We start from the raw sequence: 20,841 nt of genomic DNA, 5'->3' as shown, positions 1-20,841 counted from the left end.
GTATTGATTATCTGGTTAAGTAGAGGACTATTAGCGACAGTCAGAGTATAAACTGATTACACTCTGTGTGTGTATGTGAGGAACAGAGACACAGAGAGGCTGTTTGCTGAGTGTTTGAGCTGAAGAATAGATCCTCGTACTATTTGTAACACTCCTGTGCTGCTTCTCATATAGCAAAACTCCCCCCCCGCCTCCTCCCGCCACATCCCACCCCAGCCTCGGCAGATACCCTCTGCTCTGCTCATTGCGCCGACCCAGCCCCTCGTTGGACTGTGCCATTTGATCCATGCAGAAGATGATTCACGCCCTGCGATCTGGGGAGTAAGGGCGGCAGAGGAATCCCTCTCCGCCCCCCCCGACACATCCATAATTCAGCATTTGCGCCTTCGTCCTCCTCCTCCGTCCCCCCCTCCCTTCCTCCTGTCTCCTTCCTCCCACTGCCTCTGCTGCTGCTACTCACTGCCGTGTGTACTTCCAGCACAGCATCCACAACCTGAGGTATCAGTCGTCTATAATCCAGCCATCTGGAACTCTACGTCAAGCTGCACAGGTAGGGTGAGAGCACAACAAAGTGCTGCTTTGCCTTCATGAGATTCAGAGTTTGTGGTGTGTGAAATGTATGCCGGCTGCATGCAGATTTTAAAGTCTCGTGGCTGATTCGATTCCTAACTTACTGCATAATTTACCTTTTTTTTTTGCAACCAGATAATTTCTGCAGGAAAGGAAAGTTGAAGCTGAAATTGTTGCTATGGTAGCTTTGTGAAGCAGCCAATGAAAAAATAAATAAACAAACAAATAAGTCTGTGCTGATCTTAACACATCAGGGGGTACATTAGGAATTGTTGGAGCGCTGGTCGTTGGCATGCAATAAAGTTTAGCGTTCCCACGCGAGTCACTAATCCCACCATCCCCACCACGCACACACACACACACACACACACACCCACACACCCACACACCCACACACCCACACACACACCATTCACCCATTCTGCAGGCGGCTCCACCTTCATCCACTCATACAGAGAAACCATGTGAGCTCAATCACTGGAGCTCAGAGGAAACTGGACTGTGCTGCTTTGCCAAACAGAAGCAGGATGAAACCCCACGACTGAATGTTTCATGACACGTGGACGTGCCCTGTGCAGGCTGAGGCTTTCCCGTGTGGTTTGATTTTTCACATACATGCAGCGGCTGCATTGTACAAACGCTTTTGTTCTGACATCTGTGTGTTTCGTATTTGGAAAAAAGCATCTTGGGTCTCATTTTTGATTCGTAGCATGTCTGTAAATGTAAATTCAAATCAGCTGTAGGACCCACTTCATCATTGTTTTTTCCCTCCAGAATGTGTTTGAGTAAAGACTTGTTGATGAAATATATAACTTGAGAAAGCTGAAGAGGATTCTGGGTGCTTAATTACATGATATTTGGCTTACTCTCGCTGAAAGCGTCTGAGCGTTTAATTCAGAGGGAATCTCTGTGCAGGTGTGCCTCATTCACATGCACACAGAGCAATCTGTGGCCGCAGATTGATGTGCGACCCCTGCCTGAGGGAAGTGAATTGATTTGATATACTGTGGCATACCTTTGTGTTATTTTTGTGTTGACTTTTCGGTTCATAATCCAGCAGGTGTAGAACAGGCTGCCGGAGAGAGCAGAGAGGAAAAGGGAGAGAGACAAAAAAGTGTGTAACATCTCAGTGAGACTGGCTGTTGATGTGCTGCTACATGAGAGAGAGTTGAGGTGCACTGAAGCCGAAGTCTGACGCAAGATTGTCAACACAGCTGGATTTCAAAGAGGCTGGTTCAGAGTGGGATACTGTTGAGGTTTTGCAATTGAGTCAGACAGGAAAAAAGTAGCTTGAACAGTGATGTTTACTGAGTAAAACAGCCCATGAGGCAGCAGATTTAACCACTCTGACGCTGTAATTGACTTGGACTCTTTCTCATATTAGTTTGACATGATCAAACACTTTCATTTCCTTGTTTTATGTGACATTTGTGCCTTCCCACGTTCACGCTCACTTTCGCTGCTGGTGAACTGCTTTGTTAAAGGCAGAGGTTCTCATGCTTGTTGATAGATGATATGAATGTGACACAAGTAGCACAGTGGGAAAAATGTTACCTTGGCGTATGAGCTTTTAGAAAAAAGGTGCTTTGGTATGACAGTGGTAGCGTTTTTTTGTTTTGGCATCCGATGCCAACAAAAAACAACAAAAAATAAGGACTTTTTCCCCTTCTGGCAACAATATTAGTGATAAGTTGTCACTGCCAAGCTGCTATTTTGTCATTACAGAGGTGTTTATGCACTGCTTATTCAACAGATCACCTGTCAATCAATCAGTGCGAGTGTCTCTTTAGCTTCTATTTTTTGTTGTTTTTCTCTAATGGGTCAATGCCAATTGGAAAACTGTTATTTCCTGTTATTCCAGCCACAGTATATTTATTTGATCAGTATTTTTAGCTTTAGCAGTCTGGGCTCTCGTGTTAGGGAGCTTCAGATTGATGTGTGCTTACATAAAATTAGCTCCTGACTTTGATGGAGCGAACAAACGATAATGGGAAATAAACATTCGAGTAACAGCAAAATGATACAGAGAAAGAATATCTTTTGCTTTAAAGGACATCAGCCTATTTAATCTGCTTAATGACTGCTCTGCTGTATGTTATGTTACATATGTTATGTAAGTTAAACTAAGTCATTGTTGATTTTGATGTCACAGTGCACAAACAGCGGTCTGCTCGGTGAAAGTCCGGTTTGTTTGACCCATCCATCCACCTCACCCGTCCTCCACATGCAGACTTTGTCACACTACGTCACCAGACTTCCTCCTTTGCTCCTCTCATAATTATTACAACCATTAGAGGGCGCTACCTAACAATAAGCATAAATATGGGCTGTAATAAGCTGTTTGCATGGTCTGATAATAGTCTGAGGGATGACAGCCAAGTTCTTCTTTTGATTACCAACAAACTGCGACTGCTAGCGGTTACTGTTCATCCCAATGCTTTTCCTCCGCTGAAAAGAAGCCATTGTTCGTGCATTCTCTGATTGGACCTCTTGCACTCGTGAATATTTACTGCTCTCTCTCAGTGGTAAACGTGGAAGTAATGTGATGTTACCCTGCGGCAAAAAGTCCAAGGGCTGCTTGTCAGTGTGGGTGTTTTCATATGCTGACTTTTGGTAAACATCACAACACCTGGCAGGAAATTTGTACACGGCACAGTCTGACTGACTTGCAGGGCTGCACAATCCATTGTTTAGATGAGGGAGATGTGCATGTCGCCTTCACCCGAGGCCTCTGTGACCCTCAGTTATTTAAAACACCTACTGTATCTTTGCATCGGTGTGCAGAGTCATTCACATGTCCTTGCAGAAGCGCAGCTCCAGCTTAAGGCTATCATAGGACTGGAGGCTGTCCTGTTCATGCCATCTCCCACAACGGTAAACTGGTTTCTTTTAAAGGTCCATCGATTTAGAGTTATTGATTAGCAGAAATGCTAAATAATATTCCTAATTGCATTTTCATAAGTGTATCATCACCTGAAAATTAGAATCGTTGTGTTTTTGTTAGCTAAGAATGAGCTCTTTATATCTAGAAGGAGAGCTGATCCTCTTCCACCATGTTGAGCTGCCATGTTTCTACGGTGGCTCAGACAAACCAAGCACTGGCTCTAGCAGGCTTGGAACGGGAGGGTGAGGGAAGGGGTATTAGCTGGTTGCAGTCTGCAACCTCACCACTAAATCGTCACTAAGTCCTGCACACAGACCATTAAACATGACCATAATCTTTCCTTAACCTTTACTCTGTGGTTTTAGTTGTCTAAATGTAAGCAGACCTTATCCACTGGGTTCACATCTTCCTCAGTAACAGACCGCAAGCTGTTAGAATAGACACAGTAACATCCTCAATCATCATCACCAGCACTGGAGCCCCTAATTGCTGTGTCCTCAGTCTCTTCCTTCACTTCCTCCACCCAAATGCCCTTCATCCATCACCACATACTTCAAATCCTCTGATGACACTGCCATACTCTCACTACTCAAAGGCAGTTCACATAATGGTGCACTGATAATTACCTGCAGCTTAACGTGGACAAAACAAAAGAACTGGTCATCAGGACATCAACAGTGAAGGACTGAACTGTTGCAAGACAGTTGAGCAGCTTCAAATAAGGCTGATTATAGACAAGAAACTCAATTTTGATCAATACATCACGTCTATCCTTGCCAGAAAGACTCCTCTGTGAACACGTTAACTGTAAACTCAGAGCGCTGTCTGTTGGCTCTGATCACCCCCTCAATTACTTCCATCTGGTGGGACATACAGGACTTTAAAGTGGAGGCGAGCTCGCTGAAGAAGCTGCCTCCCTGACACTGCTGTGAGCAGGGATGTGTGAATGTGGACATGAACATTTCATGTATGGCCTATATGCGTATGTTCTGTTGTGTCTGTGCGTTTCTGTGTTGTACAGGATGCGGAAACAAATATCAGAACAAACAAACATGCTTTGTTGCACCAAAACATATTCTGCTTTCCTCAATCAGACGTCGACAAATTGTTATATCTTGACCTTGCACAGTTGTATCCAAGCCACAAGAGGTTCAGGAAATTTCATTATGGGAATGAAACACAGAGGCCGAGCCGTAATTCATTAATAATAAACGCAATGCTGCTCTTGTTTGAATAGAGCTATTAGCAACGGATGGTCCGCATCTGGGCTTCAGAGTTAACAGGATTTCATTGTTGCACTTTCCATATAGCTGTTGATTAAAAAGGCCTCCAGCAGATGCGTGTGATTACCCAGCTGCTACCTGATACTGGAATACAATAAGCATAATGGTGGCCAAATTACTTGGATCCTTTTTTTCTTCTTCTTTTGTTCACGTCGCAAACTGAAGTCTGCTTGACACTGAAGTTTAAATGAGACCAAAATGAAACATTCACAGCTTCAAAAGTCAAGCGACTTGAAATCTCAAAGCACTGCGAGATGTTTGCATTCACACTTTTTACAGTATTCTGAACTAATCAACATCTTCTGTTAATGTTTTAGTCATTAGTTGGTCTCATAGATTATATTTGGTCACTGAAGGCCAAATGTTTTTGTCTTTTCCACACAGACTTTCACTCTCAGTCTGTGCACAATAGACGCCTTTCAGATGATAAAGCTGCCAAAGTGTTTTTCTTCTGACATGTCAAACTGCATTCAGAAGAACTCAAATCTCCATTGTAAGCCCTGGCTGATGAATGTCTGACTCACCTTATTTTTAACAAAATGATGTAGTCAGATGTAGTTTTAGAAAAAAGGAAACATGCCGGTCAAAACGTTCTTACTTTCAGCTGCCTGGTGCAGATTTATTCAAGTGTTAAGGGCAAATACAGAACTGATCATCGACTTCTACTGAAGGAGTACAAGTGATTACACCATAATCATTTTCTGGCCTAGTGTAAGATAGAAAGACTCAGAGTCGTGATTATTTGTTCATGTGCATTGTGATAACAGCTGCTTGTATCGTCAGTACTCGGATTCAGCCCTTCACTGTGAGACAGTCCTCAAATATCGACATTTTAACTGAACATTAATCAACATTAGTAATTATGTTTATATCAATAACCACCTCTGGTATTTAACCAACTCTGCCCCTGGAAGTCTAGTATATTGAATATAAATATGTATATTTGAACAATGCAAAAAGCAAAGAGAAACAAGTCAGAAAAGTGTGCAGCCTGCATTGTTTTCCACCTTTGAGGTTTTGCTTGCTTGAAGAGCAGATTTAAAAAAAAAAAAAGTCTCCCGGAGGATCATCGTGCCACCGAATCATCGGAGTGTGTCTGGGGAAGTGCCCTTTAAAAGATTACTTTGATGGCATTTTTTCATCATTAGTCAGCTGGAGGTGAAAAGACAGCAGAGATGTGTGAGGGGGTGTAACAAAGCGTCGACGGTTCCAGGCAAACCAGAGACGCTGCCTTTGCTTTGTAAACACCTTCCCCAGCTGAACCTCGCTGATTCATATGTCTGTTCTATTTTAGGGGTTATAATCATCCGCTCGGTAATGAACACCAGGTTTTTTAGTCAGTTTTGAAACCAAACTCTGCACATTAAGAATACATAGACATGACTTGTGAACAACTGGAAATTCGGCTTGCTTATTATTCTGCTGCGATACGTTCACGCCCGGGCAAATCGACCTCTGATATTTACAGGCTGTGGCCTGTTTGGTCTGATTTCATTGATCTCCATTGATTCATTCCACATGGGGCGTCTCTCAGAGTGTGTTTACTTTGATCAATGGGTCTAATGGGTAAATACAAATTTCTGCTATCTCTCTCCTACTTAAGCCAGTCCATACTAATCTCCTCGTATGGTCTGAAGCTGATAAGATATTGCTAAGATACTAATTGCTCAGGTCTAGAGGGTAATTCTCCTCTCTTCTCCTCCTTTCTCTTCCTTCCTTTCTTTCTTTCTAGCCACTTCAGTGTCAGCTCATTTCTCCTCATGAAGATGGACACCAGAAGAAGATTCTCTTAAAGATTTCAGAGAAAGGTGGTCTGCCATGGGGACAGATTGGCTCGGTCTGGCAGATGTTCTGCATGAGCACTTTGGTTGGGAAAATCACAGTTTAATGACACTGAAGGCTGTTGTGTCCCAGTGAGGCCAGAGCAGTGAATGCTGTTTGCATGCAGGCCTGTGGTGGCACTGTTTTTCTATGAGACACAGTCCTCATATCTCCACTCAGCTGCTGGGTAAAAGCACAAAGCAAAGGAGGGAGTGATATCTAAATACCCACAGAGAGGGAGAGAGGGCGGCAAATGCTCGCTGTCTCAAGAGTGTAAACATAATAGGATGCAAATATTTCGGTCTCAGCCTGTTTATTGCATTAACATTTCAGGAAACAGCATTCAAACAGATTGACAGATTGGGCTCATCCATAAACACATGTGCATGCATGAGAGTGACCGCTGCAAGTTCAACATCAACTTATGCGTCACAGCTTAGCGAGACGCTTTAAAACACTCCAGCTCATCAGGGATGCAATTACAGAGCAAACTGGTAACACAGATTTTGTGATAATAATAATTCAACATCATTTAATTTGGAGCTGTAACAGTGACAGATGGGAACAAATGCGCACGTGAGTTAAATACATTCATGATGCAGTTTCACTTCTTTCAGGAGTTAAGACCAGCCGACACTAGGAAGTGAAGAAGCCTCTTGAAAATGCAGTTAATTATTGCTCAACCATTTTTAAAAAACTCATCTGTTATGGTGGACGCGTTATTTTTCATCTCAGTTACATCACATGCAGATTTAAGATTCCTAAGTGAGGCCACACAAGAAACGCATTCACCCATTTTTCAGAAGAGCTGCTCTCGGTAAAGCCTCTCGTTAAATAGCACACATGTGCACTGCACTTATTTTTGTACAGTGAAAAAGAAGAAGAGGGTGAGCACACGGTACTTAACCCTGTCTAGCAGACATAAAAGCTGTCATGATAGGCCCAGACAGCATAAGGTGATTTTACATATACCACTGACATCTCAAATGCTGCACTGGTGAGATAAAGTCTCCGTTTAAATTGCCTCCAATTCTGAATTAGCTCTGAATCTAATAACCGCTTCCATGATTTCTTTTCTCCACATGAGAAAAGCCATTATCCCGTATCAGCACAGTATGTCAGCAATATTGCCAGCTGCAGCAATGCAGCAGTTTGGTATGAGGTCAGGGACTTTTGACAGCATCTGGGCTTGTCAGCTATCAGTCTGCTCTTTTTAAAGATTAAAAGGACCCACAGGCACATTTTCAGACCTCTCTCTGGCCCCAAAACGGGGCAGAGTGCAGCAAACAACAAGAGCAGCAGTTACAGTACGTGTGTGACCTAATTTTATCATAATCTGCCCTGCACCGAGCCGCTTCCCGCGAGGTGTCACGGAGTAGCTGCGTTCATGAACGTGCAAACCGAAAGGCTGCCACACCGGAGGTGCGATGCAAACACCACTCGTCTTATTTTCTCTTGTCTTGAAACCTTTCTCTCCTCAACACAAGTGGTGAGTGTCACTTGTTTCTAAGGCAATTTCAGTTGTGTAAAGAGTTCTTGCCGATCGATTAGAGTCTTGAAATGAGTGGAGTGGCCTGCCTTGTATCAAGATATTGACACAAAATAAATCACTGCATTGTAAAAAATGAAAGTGCCTGTTTTCCACTTAAGAAGAACGCTTTTTTTTTAACGGGAGGAGAATGATCTGCTTTGATTTCCCTTGTTTCAAGAGTCCGATGCTCTATTTCAGAGGGAGATTGTATTTAAAGTTTCAGACAGTTTGTCTTTTTTTAACTCAGCCTGTTCCTTCAACAAATGTCACAAAATTGATTTGATGTCACTTCATGCTTAATCTGATCTAATCTGAAGTCATGCTTCTATGTTATTCTATCAATATATTGTAAAATTATGTGAACTGAACACTGCATGTAACTGTGATGACTGGAAGCGGTTGAGTAAGTAACACTCATAAAATCAACATCACATGAGGCTTGTTTTGAGCATAACTCAGATTAAAGTGTTAAACATGCTGCTATTGACAGCGTCATAGCAGTGTTAGAGAGCTAAGAAAGAACTGACTCTCACATGGCCAATTCATCATTATTTTTTATTTTCGACAACCACAACTCAGGTAATTTCACAGGACTGCTGCTACAAATCAGCCCAAATGGCCTTGAGTAGGTGGCGGGAGATGCATATTCACCGCCAGTGTGGAGGTACAGTCTTTAGCCATGACCTATTCTTCTTGGCCAATGGGAAAGAGAAGTGTGCCAGCATGATTAATGGTCATGATTACCTACTCAGAAAATGTGGTTTTCTGGCCCAGCAGCTTCACTTTTATGACTTAAACCTGGGGCAAGATGCTTCATCATGCAGGCTAAGCTGCATACAGACCTCACAGACAGTGTTGTGATGACCAAACATATCACTGTTAAAGTGTTTACCATCCACTGCTTGGATGAGAAGGTAAAGTCCTGCGTGGATTGTTATGTAGACATCTGTGGTGAAGTTTAACATCAGTATTGGCTTCGGGAGTTTGTAGCCGGCGCCGGACTGATGCTAAATTTCAATTCTGCTGTGTGCTTGTGGGTGTATATGAGAACAAAACAGACTAATTGTATTACAGATTGTACTGAGCGAATCAACAAGAGCAGGGTAGCACTCTGAGGTTAAAATGTTTCTAAAATCTCCTCCAGTACCTGATCTGAATCTAGAGTGGCTGCTCCATATTATAGAGAAGCTGCTGACCAAATAATCCCAGAGAGCCTCAAGGGTTTAATTGACGAAACCACAAGATTGATACTATGCATTCACCAAACGCCCCTCTGAGCGTGTACACAAGCATAAAAGCCCGTGCATATGTAGGAGCTTTTGTGTCTGCTTGTGCTTGCTTCTGCAGCGCTCGTGTGCTAAGGAGCTCCCAGACGACACTCCCTGATCATTAACCTAAAGTTAATTTCTGTCACAAACACCACCGCGGCCCTCATTATGACTCAGCACTACTCCATATCTCGCAACTGAGCTTCAAAGGTTAGCCCCTCTTAAAGGTTACAGCTCCCTGTGACATTTCCCTTGATGACTTATTTGGCCCTTTGTTTTTGATAAATATCAACTCACTTGTTGTTGCCACTTGGAATTACTTACTCATTAAGCCATAAGAGAATTTGTCTGGGCTTAAAAACCGTTAATGAGGAAAACAGACCTGTGATTCATCGAAGGTGTTACTGAGCATGCTCCTGACTGGGCCATGTATGACTTCTGTCAGCCTCTGTCAAAAATGAAGGAATTTCTCCAGTGTCAACTTCTTACGATGCCGTTTGACATGAATATTAAAGTCACATTAATTAGAGTGGATAACAGAAACATCAAACACAGAGGAAATATAGAAAAATCTAAATTCTCTAGTAATCTTTCATTTGCTTTGTTTGGCTGGGGAGCAAAATTTCTTGTGGCACTCACACCATCATCCATCACTGAGCAGCTGAAAATATTAGAGCGGCTGAGGTTGTTCCAACAGTACAGGCGGAGAGTTTTGAAAGTGAGAAATCTCGATTCCTGGCTCGATAGCAGTTGATTCACTACTACTGATCAACAGCCCTATCAAACCCTGCGGATATATCATGGTCATTTTTGTAAAACAGGACTTTAAAATCTTACTTATTGCACCTTTAACACCTTTAGATGCGTCAGGAGGCCCCATTATATCTGTCAGTTGAGGTTTATGTGCATAAAATGCAGCTGCAAATTCACCGAGACAAACAGCAATCCTATCTCCAAACGCAGAGGCGCAGGACCTGGCACAGGATCTGGCAGCTGATTGAAACTGTGCCTCAGATGTGGTAAGGCCTGATTTAGCTAAGAGTTGCAACAACCCCTTAAATGTCCCATTCAAGAACCAACCAGAAACCACCTAAACCCCACAGATTTAATAATAATACATTTGGCTGTCAATGACTTTCCCCAAAAATACAACATTTACTATAAATCAAATATAGTTGACCAAGCAATACAAGTGCAAACTGTTGTTGGGCAAAGGCTATCACCAGCCTGCAGTGCTCATAGAGAGACACAGAAGCACCTGGAGCATAGAACAGAGCACACGTAACACTTACAAACAACACTTTTTGATAGCTTACCTTTAGCTAAAAGTTAGTGTGAGAGCCTGCCAAGAAAACTGGGATGCACAGCCATCGATCTGGGGAGTCCAAACTCATCACATCATCCGCAGACATAGGAAAGCTGCACATGTGTGTGTGAAGAAGAAGCTTCTTAAGCTTTGCCCTAAAACCCTCCTGTCCAAGAGCAGGTCACACAACAATAACACAGAAACATCATCGAGAAGGGGAACGAAGAGCTGGTCTCTGAGCGTCTGAAATGTGCTCGGAGCATTGCGTAAGCCAAATGCTGTCCACTGAATCTCAAAAGAGCAAAAAAGGGTGCAGTTTTCATGTTGTGCTTTTCTGTGACTGGTGCATGATTTAACTACTGGCCAAATCTATGGTGGAAAACAACTGGGCTTCTGACATCAGACTCAGTGCATCAGACTCCTCAGTTCTTGGAAGGAGAAAGGCATCCTTGTGTGTTTTGCCATTTCACAGACTGTAGTGCACACACATTCCCAGGCTGCCATCTGTCTTCCTCTCCAGGACTCCAGGAGAGGCACAGGGGCTACAACTTTGCATTATAACATGGCTGTCTGACAAACTGACAAATGTGAGCCTGAACACGTCACAGTCAGAGGGGGGAATTCAGCTGAGCCTTCGCCTGAAAGGGAGATTATCAAACGAGGGGGTGTCAGACATCACAAGGTGAGCGCAAACCAGGTCCCAGTCAGAAGCTGCTAAAACTGACCAAACCTTTCTTTGGTCTGATTCTGTAGCTGTCGCACAAGTGTAGTGAAGACGCTCCATCTGGCAAACTCACAATCTGAGCTCGACTCAGAATCCTTTGGGGTGGCGATGGTGTAGAGTGACATCTGTCTCATCTACATTCACCGCTGGCACACACGCACTGTGCCACTGGTGACGGTGGCCATCGCTGGTGAGATCAGCACACACTCAGGTTGGGACCAGCCATCCCTGAGGGGCATTGGTCCTCCTCCTCTTGGAATGAATGAATTCTGTGCAGGCTCAGCCATTCCTCTACTGACCGCTGCTGCCAGGAGGCTGACTGCTGCAGCTCAGCTTCGGCTTTATGTGCTGCAGAGCCACTGGGGCAGCGGAGTTTGTTGCCACCATGCATGCGGTGTGTAGCCCCCACCGGCCATGCTGTGGTCTCACCCCTTCCTGTGCCAGAGATTCATTGTGGCCTGCTGTTTGTTTTCAATTTCTCACTCCTTTGAGCAAAGTGAGCATATTCCAGTAGCGCCACTCAGCAGAATGGCTCAGACTGTGGGATGTTTAGACTAAAGATTAGAGACAAGGGATTTCTGTCTTGAATCCTTGCACTGGGAGAAATGAATCATATGCTCTCGTGCAAGGCACGTGTCCCCAAAGTGCTGTGGTGGAGCTGCTCAGTGGCCTCAAGCACTGCAGACTGCAGTGTGTAAGACTGTGGTTTTACTAAAGAGCTTAGAAGTACAGTGCATATGTGATTGTGACGCAGGGCAATGCTGGAAAACAAGAGTGCATACTCAGCAAACCTTCCCCAGATTAATAAATATCATTGTGTGGGGGTATTTAATTCTTGAGCCCGTGCTGCTCGATGCAGTCTGCGTTGCTCTGAGCCACATTGGTGTTTAAATTGATGGTCTGGAAATGTATTTGTTTTTCACGCAGCAGATTAAAACCACACAGCGAAACAGCGTAGGACAAATCAAAGCCAGGCCGCAATTGATGTCCTTAGCAGCTAATTTAGCACTTTTTGATCATTTTGAAATCAGAAAATACACTGAATAATGAACATTGAAAAACATCAGAAATTGCTGTGTAGACAGATAATTTAGTACAGTTTGTACTGCAATAGCAACTTTCTTTATGAAGGCTAAAAAACACCTTATTATTTTCCAATAATACAGGCTGTAAAGGTCTTGTAGCCAGATGTATGAGACATAAATTATTTGACTGATATAACTGGTGAAAGCTCGTGTAGACAAGCACCCATTTTGCAGACCAAACTTAAATAAATTGTCAGTTCTTTACATTCAGCGCTGATGGAGCATTCACTCATGTGTGGAATTTTACCGTAATCACCATTTTATTTATGACCCACTCTGTAAAGCTGCAGTTAAAGTGTAGCCCACACACATCATTGACTACATGGAGGTATGTCTGAACAGGTTTTGTGGTTGTGAGCATGTGTGATGGTGAGCACGATGATGTGGAAAAAGTGAACATGATGCTTTAATGTACAGGAACCTCTGGAGCATCTGTCCCGCAGTGCGTCTGTTTTAACGATACTACATTGACCGTGAAGTTAGAGTCTGTTGTTATGGCTTCGCTGCTATGTCTCCAATCCCCCTCATAGAACATGTAAGTGTTTTACTGCACCATGAAGAATGTTTAGGACGCCCTATTAATTTATGCTGTGATGTCAGAACAATTACATACAGTACTGAATCCATTTAGCCATTTGGTAAGAAACCACATAGCTCAAGAACACCAGCATAGCTGCCCCCGTCTTTAGTGTGCTTGAGTAATGAGTAAGCATCCATCCATCCATTGATTTTAGATGCCACGTATCCCTGAACTTGGTGAGCAGCACGGTAAGCCGTCAGATCTGGAATTTCCAGTTCACCTAACCTGCACGACTGGGCCGAGCAGAAGGAAAAGAAAAGGAAAAAGAAGACTTCTTTGACTGCTACGATCGCTAACTGATGCACTGCAAGTGATTCTTGCTCGTTTTGTCCGGGCTCCTTCAGTTTGCTTTACTCATTCATTGCTGTTGTCACTTTTTTCTGGTGTGAACTCACTGCATCTAAAATCCCGGCTAGAATTAGTATGTACTACTGGATTGAGACACAGTTTAAGTCTTGCTTCCCCCGTCTCTCTCCATGGGGCTGAAACATTCAAACCTGTGTGAGGTTGAAAAGTAAAAAAAAAAGCTTCTATGTCTTTTCCTTGAGCCTTATGGAAAACGACATGCGGTCAAGGACAGATGTGAAGGAGAATTCAGAAGCACTTAAGAAAAGACTGCTGCGGTACAGCACTTACACAAGGAAGTGTCCTGTATCCTCACTGTGCTTGATTATCATAAACTATGATGAACCGGTCATGGGTCACATCTCCAGCCCATGTCTCTCCCTCTTCATCTCCTTGCAGTTCTCATTCACTAGTTCCATATTGTGTGCTGTGTGCTGCCTTCTGTAGTGCAAATCTTTCTCAAATTAGTATGACTGTATCAAAATAATTAATTTAATACAAGATAGGCATAAACATGTTTGGCCAACAAATCATGTTAAGATTATGAGCCTATGCATATAATAGCTAAAGAACCACCACACAGCTCAATAAGCACCCTAAATGCTGACTTGATTGTGCTTTGAAGTTGTGATGTCTGTTACAGGATGTGTAATGTGACATGTTGATCGATTGTTTTCGTGAATGGCTGAATGGTGCGTCGCTTTAAATGTTGCTGCTCCAAGCAACTGTGGGACGACATTATCTCCTTTCCTTTTGTAAATGATGGCCCAGCGTTTCCTATGCTTAAGGAGATAAGAAAGAAACTATTGGAGCACCTTTCCTTTGCTTTTGGAGAATTCAAACAGCTGTTATCATGGCTGCCACTTTGATACTTCCGGATCATTTCACTCAGTTTGGAACCTTCCTAAGCAAAAAAGACTATTTGACCACGTGTCCCTCCATGTTTCTCTACCCATGTTGCTGAACATGTCAGAAAGTCTCTCTGTGTCTCTATCTGTGGTGCTGAAGCATTCAGATCCAGTCTGTCCATGTGTCTCTATCCGTGGTGCTGAAGCATTCAGATCCAGTCTGTCCATGTGTCTCTATCCGTGGTGCTGAAGCATTCAGGTCCAGTCTGTCCATGTGTCTCTATCCGTGGTGCTGAAGCTTTCAGGTCCAGTCTTTAGGTGTGTCTCTATCCGTGGTGCTGAAGCATTCAGGTCCAGTCTGTCCATGTGTCTCTATCTATGGTGCTGAAGCATTCAAGTCCAGTCTGTCCATGTGTCTCTATCCGTGGTGCTGAAGCATTCAGGTCCAGTCTCCGGGTGTGTCTCTATCTGTGGTGCTGAAGCATTCAGGTCCAGTCTGTCCATGTGTCTCTATCCGTGGTGCTGAAGCATTCAGGTCCAGTCTCCGGGTGTGTCTCTATCTGTGGTGCTGAAGCATTCAGGTCCAGTCTGTCCATGTGTCTCTATCCGTGGTGCTGAAGCATTCAGGTCCAGTCTGTCTATGTGTCTCTATCCGTGGTGCTGAAGCATTCAGGTCCAGTCTGTCTATGTGTCTCTATCCGTGGTGCTGAAGCATTCAGGTCCAGTCTCTTGGTGTGTCTCTATCCATGGTGCTGAAGCATTCAGGTCCAGTCTGTCCATGTGTCTCTATCTGTGGTGCTGAAGCATTCAGGTCCAGTCTGTCCATGTGTCTCTATCCGTGGTGCTGAAGCATTCAGGTCCAGTCTGTCTATGTGTCTCTATCCGTGGTGCTGAAGCATTCAGGTCCAGTCTGTCCATGTGTCTCTATCTGTGGTGCTGAAGCATTCAGGTCCAGTCTGTCCATGTGTCTCTATCCGTGGCGCTGAAGCATTCAGGTCCAGTCTCTAGGTGTGTCTCTATCCGTGGTGCTGAAGCATTCAGGTCCAGTCTGTCCATGTGTCTCTATCCGTGGTGCTGAAGCATTCAGGTCTAGTCTGTGCTATTCATAAGAAGGCAGATTATCTAGATGTTGGAACAAGTAATTAGTATATACCAGAGTATATGAGCACATATTTGTTCAGTAAGATTGTTGTAGGCAACCATCTAGGACATGAGACAAACCGGAGAGATTTGAGTGTGGTGGAAGACCTCATAATTCTTCCTGCTTTGAGCAACTGCTTCTGTATACAGGCATGGAGCCTATGGGATTTCAAAACAATGTTTATGTTTCGCATGCCTCCTGGAAACCAGTGGTAGAAACAGAAATGTGCTTGACCGCCTGTGCACATCTTTAAACAATAAATATCTGATGTTAGCAGCAGAGTCACTCAAACTACTCATGTATGACAGCAAAGCTTGTTGTCAGGGTACGGTGGGGAACCTGTGTTTGTCAACATTTAACAATGATGGATTTCATCTTTGAGGGAAAAGTCTCTAAGATGTTCTGTAAAACATATTCTGCTTCTAGTTCTGGGAATTACATCATGCATTATGAGGCATATATGAACGTATATAGCTCAGATTTTCACTGGTCTCTTTGCATGAAGCACTTCTCATATTATTCATATAGGTAATTTAAACAGCACATCCACTAATCCAATTTGGCTTATGGAATAATGGGTTAAAAGACCCTCTTTTCTTTAAAGCTAAATCCACTCTTAAATAACAAAAGAATATACAAATAAATAAATAAAGGCAGCAGCTTCCACTTGAAAGCCCTTTAAGTGGTAGTGGTAGCTTTGCCTTAATGAAGCAATAAATCTCTTGACAGGAACAATAGTACACAAGACAAAGCTCTACATTCTATGTAATTAAATAAACCCACTTTTAAACATTTGAAATAATAACGTTGATGCACTGAAACTCAAAATATTATTGCCACTGGGAGTAAAATGCAAAAGAGGCCCCTCATGTAGAAATATTTCCTAAACAGTGAGGACAGTATGGACTCACTGAAAGCCAAAATGAAGCTCAGATACAAGTAAAACTTGACAAAACGTTATAAATCAGGGGCACTGATAATGCCTCCTCCCTGCTCTGAAACCATCCTTTTAAGCTTTGGGAACCTGGGGTGGAAAATGAATGTGATGACCCACACTTTAATTATTTGGACATGAAATGGAGTCATTACTCGTGTGTCTCAGACGAATGTCGAATGTCTGTGACAGGGATCCAAACGTGAAAGTCAAGGTTACATTAGTGATGATTAACGATCAGTCGGGGGCACAATGATGTGTTTGTGCCTTTGAATAGAAGTGTCTGTTAATGCTCAATGTTATATGACTATTACATTCATTATTTATTATTCATCATTATTATCACAAATATCTAACAGGTCCAAACCAGCTCGTGCACAAGCATCTGATTTACTGGCTGTTGTTGCTAAACATAAGCAGTAAAATGATGGTCCCTTTCTGACATCATTCAAAATCAACCATTTCCTACCTGAGGCACGCTGAGGCTTGACTTCAGGGACTCAGGATGTACGTGATGACTCTGAGACAGAGGGTCTTTGTCAATTTGAATCATTTCCCAGTTCAGTGATTGCCCCCTTAAGTCTTTGAGCAGCCTAAATATTTCCCACTTTATTACTCATAAAGCACTGCCGATTGTATTACTCATATCTGGGCAGATTAGATTACGGTAAAGCCCTTTGACTCTATCACTGTTGATTTCCCCTGAGGCCATAGAACGAACTTTAATGAATCTCCATTTTTACCAAAACCCTTGCTGTGAGGTGCCTTAATTTGACATGCCATGGGCAATAAATGAGTCAAAAGCCCAGACATCTCAAATGACTAAAGGTGGCAGGTTTTGACCCGAGTCAGTAATTTCTGATTAAGTTCCATCAAGACGAAGTCTTTAATCAAAAAAATTGCCAAAAGACATTTCAACATTTCAAGAAGTGACTCAGTGCATTGCTCAAGACTTGCAAGTGAGTTCTGTTGGTTTTTGTTTCATTCGTGGACGCTTTTAATCAGTGTGGAATCAGATTTAATCTATTTGGCAAGTGCAACAAGGGAACTTGGTGGTAGCACAGACAGAGGTTGTACATGCAGGATGCATCAAACCACAAAAAGTCCAGCTTTGACCACCGCTCGACATTCAAATATTCATCATTATGTGCCAAGTTTGTTTTCTTCATGCAGCTGTTTAAGAGAGACATTTGCACATCTTTTGTTTTTGTTATGAACTGCGCACAATTCCCCAAAATAACCCAGTTAATGTCACATTGTTTAGTTTTGGGAAAGCTCTGGCCATGTTTAAAAAGCACTTTCCTTTAAAATAAAAGTCTCACTCACAGTGGAAAAATTCTTCGCATTAACTCGGGTTGTCAGACTGGAAGGCCAACTTATCCGTCCCCCTCAGTAGATTCCTACTTGTGCATCCACCACATAATCCTTTCATTGTGGGGAAATTTATTCCTTTTACTTACTTATTCCTCTTACTTATTTGCATTTTCAGACTGTGCTCATTTCACGCTGTCCTCTAACAAATGAGCATTTGCCTTGCACCACATATTTGTATCATACAATATTTATGTCTGGCACGAAGCCGGTGATTGCTGGAGGAAAATCCCAAGGTCCCCAATAGCCATCATTCATTATCAAGCACATTTCCATCATACATGCTCAGAGAGGGGGAAAGTTTTTTGTAACATCTGTTCCTTAGACATGGTGGCTCTGACCCTTTGCTAGTGGCTCGATGGTGATGGGGAAATTCAAGCTTATTAGAATCAGCTATTTGCTTAACAGCACTGACTTATTCTTTAAATGTAAAATGCAAATGTAGGAGTACCGGAACTGAAATCTAATCAAATAGACAGCAGTGACCTGACATTATTCTTCAACATGATGCAACTTGGTTGCAATGAGAGTTAAAATTCAGCATGTCTGACGCAGGGATTAAGTCAGCACTGCATGAACCATCAGTAGCCGCTTCTCCACTGACCTCCACGCTGCACGGTTTACGTCTTAATTGGACAAGCTTCAATAAATGTTTGGTGCTAAAGTTGCAGATCAAAATCTCTAAATTATGTAGGTGTAGCATGGTCCTCGCTATCCTGTATAGCCAACATTTGTGGTTTAATACATCATTCTTTTGACGTATGAATTGGACTTGTGTTTGAATGAGTACCCTGCATCATTGCACAAAGGATTGCATTATCAAATCCTGTTGGTAAATTCCATGCTTCCCAAAATACTTCACTGTCAGAAGGCTGGTATCACAGACAGCCTTCCTTTTTTAAGTATAGCATTTTGGACAATTTGCTCTTGTCAACAGTAGATCCAATAAGCTTTTCTGTGCCATCACTGTCAAAGCCAAAGAACCATGGCAGCGGATATGTTCATGTATATTTTCAATACAGGGCTCATATATTTAAATAACAGCAAGGAAGAAACACAACAGGGCGTTTTGAATTCTTATGCAACAATGACTTTATCTATATTTAATTCTCAATTTCATCTCTGGAGATTGCAGCTCAATCATCCTGACCTTGGAACAGCTTGAAGCCAGACACATTAGAGAAGAATATCTATGATCAGCAGACGGCAAAATGAAGATGCATTTTAATGACGTCAGTTCGTTACTTCTGGTTGTCCAGTGTTTGCTGATCACACCCGCTGTGACCTCAGAGAAAACAAATGAATGATAGTTGCAGGTGTATGTTTCAACTTTCAGGAGGATGGACTGTCTTTCTTATATTCTACCCACTCGAATTTGAAACCTCACTGTAGTTTCCAGGGTGCTTCAATCCAATCTGATAACTTCATGGAAAATAATCATTTTACCAACTTTGGAGCCTGAGAATGTGGAATTGATTATTCTTTTTTTAGGCAGCGCATTTGTTTATCTCAATGGAGTAGGGACCGGTCATGGTGACAGCATGTCAATTTCAAGATCAATTGTTGCCTCCTTGCCTCTGGCCTTTGCATTGCATTAGCATAGTAATGACTTTTTGACCCTCCTTTTTAAAGTGGAGATCTACATTCCTAGTTGAGGAGACAAATGGCATACCTGAAAGTCATTTGTGGTCTGTAATGAATTATTCTCCACAGTACCTAGTGTATTCACACATCAAGCATCATCACTGACCATCCACTTATACTGTATGAACAAGTGCGAAGGCAGCTGTCTGAAAATGTCTTCCATTAACTGCGCATCCTTTTTTAAATTAACACTGTTAACTGTTAACACTGTCACTGTTGTGAGTACACAGACATACTGTAGTATCAAGACTAAGTTGAAATATATCTGCATATATCTACAGTATATATCCACAGTGTGCTTGAATGTGCAAGTGTTTTCCACTTCAACTAAAACCTCACAAACCATCAATTCACTATAAAAATTATATTTCCAGTGTTAATTGTATATTTATATACATAATTGCATGTGTGTAGCCAACTGTTCTAAAACTCTAAATGAATAAATGAAACTTTTGTCATATGAACGATAATCATATCCCACATTATGACACCACCGAATCACATAATCAAGATCCAAAGGGCTGCATAAACACTCCTAAAAAAATAATTTGACCCATTTTACGACCTTCATTTGATTTCAACTAAATTTCTAAATCACTGACAAGATACGTGCGGTGTACTAAATACTAATGAAGTAATCCATCTTGCCTTCTTTCCCAGGCTTTTGAGATGAAGTTAGCAAATTAAAACACATGAGTATTGGACAGCCATTGCAAACACGATTCAGTGTAAACACTTCGATCTCAAAAACCGTTTCCCCCGCCAGTAGAAGTGTTCTTCTCGCGGCGCCCTGGAGGCCCGGGGTGAAGAACCATGAACTGTAACGCTCCCAGTTTGCATCTAGCTGGGAACCATTTCTCTCACTGCTATTTTCTTGGCGTGTCTCTACTACTGGCTACCAAATAAAGGCATAAATGTCCTAAAAACTTTTTTTTTATATAAAAGAAGGACAAAAAAATCCCTCTAGAGGTACAGATGCCACATTATTAGTATTCAGTCAGTTGCGACTTCAGCCCTAGATGCCACCATATCCTCCACAGTGGACCTTTAAGGACAGAAAGTGATTACATACAACGCCCTCCTTCCATTACAGTGGTACTGATGTGCTTTGTTAAGTGTAAATATCTGCAGCTGCATGAGTCCTAAAGCAAAATGTTCCCTGGATTAAAGAAAAAAACACAGGTGTGATCTTTTATACAAGGGGTTTTGTGGATTGAATGTGTCCCTTTAGCAGTCATGTTTTATCTGCAGCATAAGTGTTTCATTCAGTCAATGCAAACATGCTGATGGCCGCGGTTGAAATCCCTTGATGCAGAACATTTCATGCAATTATTAAACACCTTCAGGAAAATGCTGCCTTTAGATGCATTTTAATCCACATGTACATGCTTCGCTGTTGTCCTTAAATAATACTGTACGTACTGTGTAGTGGGAGCTATAATAGCAGGCAGGGGCAGTTTGTATAGCTTGTCGCTTAAAAAGAAATGCTGGCTGAGAACAGAGAAG

At 42.5% G+C, this 20,841-nt stretch overlaps 1 protein-coding gene across 1 annotated transcript in view; it reads left to right on the top strand.

The window, feature by feature from the left end:
* Nucleotides 1-451: 451 nt before the first annotated feature.
* The window catches only part of LOC139346744 (cadherin-18), a 147,504-nt gene continuing 127,114 nt past the window's right edge, over nucleotides 452-20,841 (top strand). Inside the window, exon 1 of the mRNA XM_070985998.1 lies at nucleotides 452-550. The gene's annotated coding sequence lies outside the window, so the exon portion shown is untranslated. The remainder of the gene's footprint in view (nucleotides 551-20,841) is intronic.

Source organism: Chaetodon trifascialis, chromosome 18, assembly GCF_039877785.1.
Source record: "Chaetodon trifascialis isolate fChaTrf1 chromosome 18, fChaTrf1.hap1, whole genome shotgun sequence".
In the NCBI taxonomy this organism is placed as follows: Eukaryota; Metazoa; Chordata; class Actinopteri; order Chaetodontiformes; family Chaetodontidae; genus Chaetodon; species Chaetodon trifascialis.
The sequence above is the reverse complement of the archived record's forward strand: the minus strand, read 5'-3'. Positions and strand labels throughout refer to the sequence as shown.